The following is a 6,323-nucleotide window of genomic DNA, read 5'->3' as shown; positions in this document are numbered from 1 at the left end:
CGAGCGACGGGGCGAGTCAGAAGGCAAAAGTAGCACGGTGGGTGGTGGAAACAATCGACGACAAGTTGGCGAAAAGAATTTTGCAATGACTGCCGCGCGAGAAGGGACGAAGATATATGGTGAAATTGTTCGGCCCAACTTTTCCATGACGGATTCCAATTCCAGCTTACCAAAAAAAATTCTCGGTTTGGAAGCTAAAGTTGATGGATCTCCAATTTCTCGTGGACAAAGTTGCAAGCAAGTTATCAAAGTATGATGGCCAAAACATCACCACCATTGGATGTACGGCTCTTGTCATGTCCGTGATCATATCCCAAGTGGTCTACCCCACCACCCCGTTGGTCATCCATACTTCACAATGCCAACAAGCTCGAGAGAGATTTCCTTTGGTCCGGTTCGGACAAGACAACGGGGGCCAAATGCAAGGGGAATTGGGAGTATGTTTGCCAGCCACTTGAGTACGGAGGTCTTGGGGTCCTCAACACAGACAAGTTTACGAGGGCTCTCCGGTTGCGATGGTCGTGGTATGAATGGAAGGATCCCACCAAGATGTGGGTGGGAATAGGAAACCCATGCAATGGGGAGGACCTCAACTTTTTCTATGCTTCCACCACCATCACCGTTAGTAATGGTGTGAGGACCCACTTTTGGGACTCTCCTTGGCTTCTTGGGCGAAAGCCTAAAGATATTGCCCCACTCATCTATGAAGCTTCCAAGAGAAAGAATTGGAAGGTGAGGGAGTCCCTAAAGCACAACGCTTGGATTCTCAAGATCACACTCCTCCCACTACCACCACCACCACCACCACCAATGTCTCCATTGAGCACATCATGCAATCCTTCGCTCTATGGATGATACTAAATGAGGTTCATCTTTAGTTGTGGCTTCTAGTGAAAAAATGAAGAAAAGCTATGGATGAAGAATATACGGCTCTAATGAAGAGTAACACATGGCACTTAGTACTCCACCTCGAGGTAAAAACATGATGGGCCAGAAACAAGTTTATCCCAGGTATAAAGTGTGCCTTGTTACCATAGGCTTCAAGAAACACTAATGTTTTGATTATCAGGATGCTAACCTATTATAAAAGCTTCCACCATAAGACTTGTATTAGGCACAACAGTCTCCAAAGGGTGGTGTTTATGCTTGTTGTGCGGAACATATCAATTCTCAATGTTATGCAAGACAAAGTGTATCTCAAAGAACCACTGGTATATGAAAATGGATACACATATCACTATGTTTGCAAACTTGTCAAAGCACTCTATTGCCTTAAAGAGGCCCCTCGGGCATGATACTCTTGATCAACCATCTCACGCATTGGGCGGCTTAGCTTATAGAACTATCATGCTTCTTCCACGATAGCATCATCTCCAGTGAAATCCTACATTGAGAGAAAAGTGTTATTTAAGTACACATGTCCAACTCAACAATTCATATGGAGCACATAGATTCGTACAAATGAGAAAAGTTCTTACTTCCACATGCATGTTGGAAAATATATCATCCATTGAGAAGGCACTGATTTCATTCAAATGATCATTAAGAGGTTGCTGATTAAGTGTGCCTTCTTGCATAGGAACAATGCTAGCTCCATCCCCACCATCATGTAGCTGAGTCAATGAGACGAAATCATCTGTCTAAAGGGTGTGAAGCATCGAAGTAGTTCTTTCACTTTTGACCAGATGAGTATCATTAGTTGAAGTTCTACTTGCATCAAGTGTAGAGCTACCATTCAACATCGTTCCTACTGAGCTTATGTTGCTTGCCATGTTGAATGGTGCCATCTGCTCAGTGAAGCCTCCCACTTATGTGGTGTTGCTTATGAATGGTGCCTTTTCATTTTGCAGAGGCAACCGGCCAGATGACATTGCATATCTCTCTAGTTGGTTGCTATGTGGGAAGTTCACCTGTGATGCAACAAGAGACCTCCCGCCACCAACTGTTGTGTTTGCAAATGAACTTTGAAGATTGGAAGGGGTTTTGCCTTTGCTTATCTCCATTATCTTGCCATGCATGATGTTAGCATAGGAATTACTATAATTGAATGATGGAAATTCATCTGACATTATCTCATTGGGTATGTTGTCGTATAGGCTGACGGGAGGGTCAGCAAAACCTGTGAATCTTCTCGCATCTGACGGTAGTTTCCCAACATACTTTGGCATTCTACGATCATGGAGGTATGACCCTGTGTAGAAGTTGCTTTGGATGTTCATCGGCGGAGCCAAGTGACCCGTTGAGCCATACTTGTTTGTACTCCAAGAGGCAGTGTCGCCAGAGGACACACTCCATCTTCCATGTTCGTGATTATGCATGAAATTGCCCTTGTTGTTCATGTTGTACGATGAGTTCCATCTTTCATATGCATCACTAGAGGGATTTGACTTAACTCTTTTTAAGTGCAATCTATACTTCTGAAATAAAAAGATAGACAAAATAACAAGGTATAAGATGGATGATCATCGAAAAAAATAACGTAAACATGTGAGTACAATAAGAACTGAAGATGTTGCATGGGAAAAAAACTCCTAAAAATGTGGGGCATGCATTATATGAGATAAGCCTCGCATTTTAAGGGACACACTTAATTAGAATTACACATCATGGTAGTTCCATCACTAGAGCTTTGACTGATATGTTCCCCAAAAAATAAAAGCTTTCACTTATATATGAAAAAATGTTAGACTATGAATAATAGTAACAAAAACATAGAAATTAAGCATAAAGGTTGCAAATAAACCTGTAGATGACTCGCAATATTCTCTCTACTGAGGTGATCCACATTCATCAGCTCCAATACCTTTTTTGGAACAGCCCCTACAATTATGTAATAAAAATTATAATGAAAATATCGAGCAGCCACCAGCATTGTCGATGAATGAGGCACAAGATGTGAATTCTTACTATCAAGGCCGATCTGGTTGATAGCTTCTAGAAACTTGTTATGCAGCGCAATTGTCCATGTCATCCTGGGCTTTCTGTGGATGGCGGATATATGCGTGCCCTCATTGTTCTCGCTAGAATCATCTCCAACATTTCTCTTATTCCCCGAGTACTTACTCTTGTCAGTAGTCGCTGGTTGAACTCTCTGGACATCATTGTCATGATCGCTGATGTGGTTTATTGCTTTGGGATTTCTCCACCTTTGAACATGTTGCCATATGTTTTTGAGCTCATGGGTACGCACTGGCTTCACCATAAAGTCGGACGCGCCATGATCTATCCCCTTCATCACAACCTTCTTGTCGCAATCAACGGATATCACTGCATGCCATAGGACCAATGACTTAGATTTAGAATTCAGAAATTCACAAAAATCTATGAAGTGGACATATGTTTTGGTCAAAGTGCCTATAGACGGAAAAGCATTTCAATGTTCAGTTTTATAATTCTTCTTCAATGCAAACTAAATGGGAAAAATTACACACATTCAATAGGAAGATACGAAAACAAAGGTTAAAACAATAAGGGTAACACAATGACTAACCCATATCACAACATGTTCCACACAAGGAAATCACATCATCATGTCTAACTATTGGTGAACCTGAAGATCAAGTATTATTATTGGCAGTCAGCCAAGTTTCTCTAGCATACTAGGTAACATCTATCGGCCCACGTAGCGCTCTAAGCATTTTAAGTGATCACACTCATATTAGTTTGTAAACGTTAACCACCATTGTCAATAGCTTTTTATTACGGATAGCTAATTGTTTGTGCTTGCCACGGGGACATACATATTCTACATGATAATGTCCATGCTTAATGTGGTCCTACCGTCCAGTGCTCGATGATACGTTTCATAATTAACATGATACTCTCGTCCAAAGAATGATACTCTCCATAATTAACGTGGTCCTCTCGTCCAATGCTCGGTGATAGTTTCCATAAATTAATGTCTGGACAATTGACATGTGTAATTAACTATATAGCTAATTAATTGCATGCAGCTGTGGGCGAGGTAGAGATTGGGCAAGAATTATCTTCGACGAATTTTGTGCAATAATAGTAGAGATTCAGGAAAATAAGTATTTGTGGCTGCACTTTCAGTGAAAGTAATTTGACTACAAATTGGTGTGCTTATTCAAAGTCAACAAATATGCAGTATTGTAGGTATTACCCATGGTTAACCTACTCATGTATGTACTTAAAAGGGGCATTGCTACTTTACATGCTATTCTTGAGAGTAAATTGTCATAAGGAGTAACAACTTTAAGGATAATGAAGATGAGTAGTAATCTTAATAATATCAATACAATTCGCAAAAAAATATCAATACTCCCTCCATTCCAAAATATAGTGCGCCCGCGCTTCCCAGGTCCAATTTTGACCATAAATTTAACCAATGAGACCAACTGCGGCGGGAGAAAAAAATTATATAATTGAAAACTTCTTTCGAATACGAATTGACTGATATAATTTTTGCTCCCGCCGCAATCGATCTTGGTATTTAAATTTACGGTCAAAGTTGAAGCACGTGGATAGAGGAAGCACTACATTGTGGATTGGAGAGAATACAATATAGGTATTTCTTAATTGTAGTATTCCTGCAACCCTAGCAAACAGGTGTGGCGCAATCGTATACCTTGTGTGATTGTTAGAACGCGAATTTTAATATTAGCTTTGAAAACAAATAAATATAACTTGGTCATTTCATGAACTATGAATAGATTAAAGTTTTCATTCTTATTGATAGGATTGTACAATTAATTGAGATGATATAAAATTAAATTCTAGTTGTCCATAAATAAAACCATCGAACATGTGGATAGTGGGGTCTACATTACGTAGGAGTGATAGAGAGTCTCACTAATCCAAAGTACTCATTTATAAAATTAAATTCTAGATAGTCCATAAATACGCCCATCGAACGCGTGGATGTGGAATCTATTTTACATTGGAGTGACAGAGACTCTCACTAGGCCAAATTAGCCATTGGAGTGACCATGTCTCTAGCCTACTAAACACTATCAGCCCAATTATTAAAAACAACAATTGGGATCTCATAATCACGTGCTATCCATGTTTGTTCTCCATCCCCACCATCCATCCGATCTGATGGATGGATGGTTAGATAGGATCTCATTGTTTTGGGCTAGAAACTGACAATGCGTCCCCTACTAGCTCATGTGTCGCTCCACCTCCGCTCTCCTACCCCAGTCGCCATCCGATCAGACGGATGGTTTGATAGGATCCCATTGGTTTGGGCTAGAAACCGACACTACGTCCCCTACTAACTAATGTGCTGCTCCACCTCCGCTCTCCTATCCCACTCGCCATCCGATCGGACGAGTGAACGGTTAGATGGGACCCCGTTGGTTCGGACTCAGTGGGGATCCCGTTCTTTAGAACTCTTCCAGGTTTGAAATAGAGTGCGGGTTTTGTGCATGTGTATGTGGTTTCATAAAATCGTCCTAAATATATAGGATCTCACCCGCTGCCCAAAGAAATTAATATCCTCTCAAGGTATCAACAAGATTGAGGAGTAAAAGTACGTTCTTAAAAACAATTGTCAGTGCTCATGGATAGAAAACTCAAAAATTGGACTTTGGATTGAGAGCAGTGAGAGTACTGATGACGGGTAGATCCATCTCGAGGCGGATGAGCTCGAGGAGCTTGAAGCCGTCCATGTCCGGCATGCGCACGTCGGTGATGACCAGGTCGAACTGCTGCTTCCCCGCCATGAGCATCCTGAGCGCCGTCTTTCCATCCATCACCGTCGTTGCTGCATAGCGGCAAGCATTATTCACAGAGAAACAAATAGATCACAAGGCCCCGATTCTAATGGACTATGGCGAAGTGGAGGGATCAAGAGACTCATGTTGGTATTTACAGCGGCGCAACAGGGCTTCAAGTACCATGAGGCAGACGCGGTCGTCGTCCACGACGAGGACGCGTAACCCTTCGGGAAACTTGTCCTCCGCCGCATCCTCCATCATCTGCCTTCGGTCCCCACCCATCGTGGCCATGTTCTCCGAACTTCTTCCCACCTGGAAAAGCAAACGCCATCAAGAAAAATACTGATTAAAAAACAAATCAGCACAATCCGCACAGCCAAAACCTCTATTAGCTTCCTCGTCTCAGGACACAACTGATGTTACTGCTTTGCTCCTCGTCTAAAAACAATCCGTATTCAGAGGAGTGGTGAGAAGGGCTGGAGGAAGGGCGTCTATTTATAGGGGTAGAGGGGTCAAGGGAAGGAGTGGAAGTCTCGCGGTCCAGACTCCAGAGGTCAAAGGCGCTCTCCCCGTGCTTGTGTGCATGCGCTGCTTCTACTCCTTAATTTCTGCAGCTACACCATTTGATCTGGCGATGTCAAT

At 42.1% G+C, this 6,323-nt stretch overlaps 1 pseudogene; it reads right to left on the bottom strand.

The window, feature by feature from the left end:
• Positions 1–245: 245 nt before the first annotated feature.
• LOC125519666 lies at positions 246–5,963 on the bottom strand (annotated as a pseudogene).
• Positions 5,964–6,323: the final 360 nt, after the last annotated feature.

Source organism: Triticum urartu, chromosome 7 (genome assembly GCF_003073215.2).
Source record: "Triticum urartu cultivar G1812 chromosome 7, Tu2.1, whole genome shotgun sequence".
Classification (NCBI taxonomy): domain Eukaryota; kingdom Viridiplantae; phylum Streptophyta; class Magnoliopsida; order Poales; family Poaceae; genus Triticum; species Triticum urartu.
The sequence above is the reverse complement of the archived record's forward strand: the minus strand, read 5'-3'. Positions and strand labels throughout refer to the sequence as shown.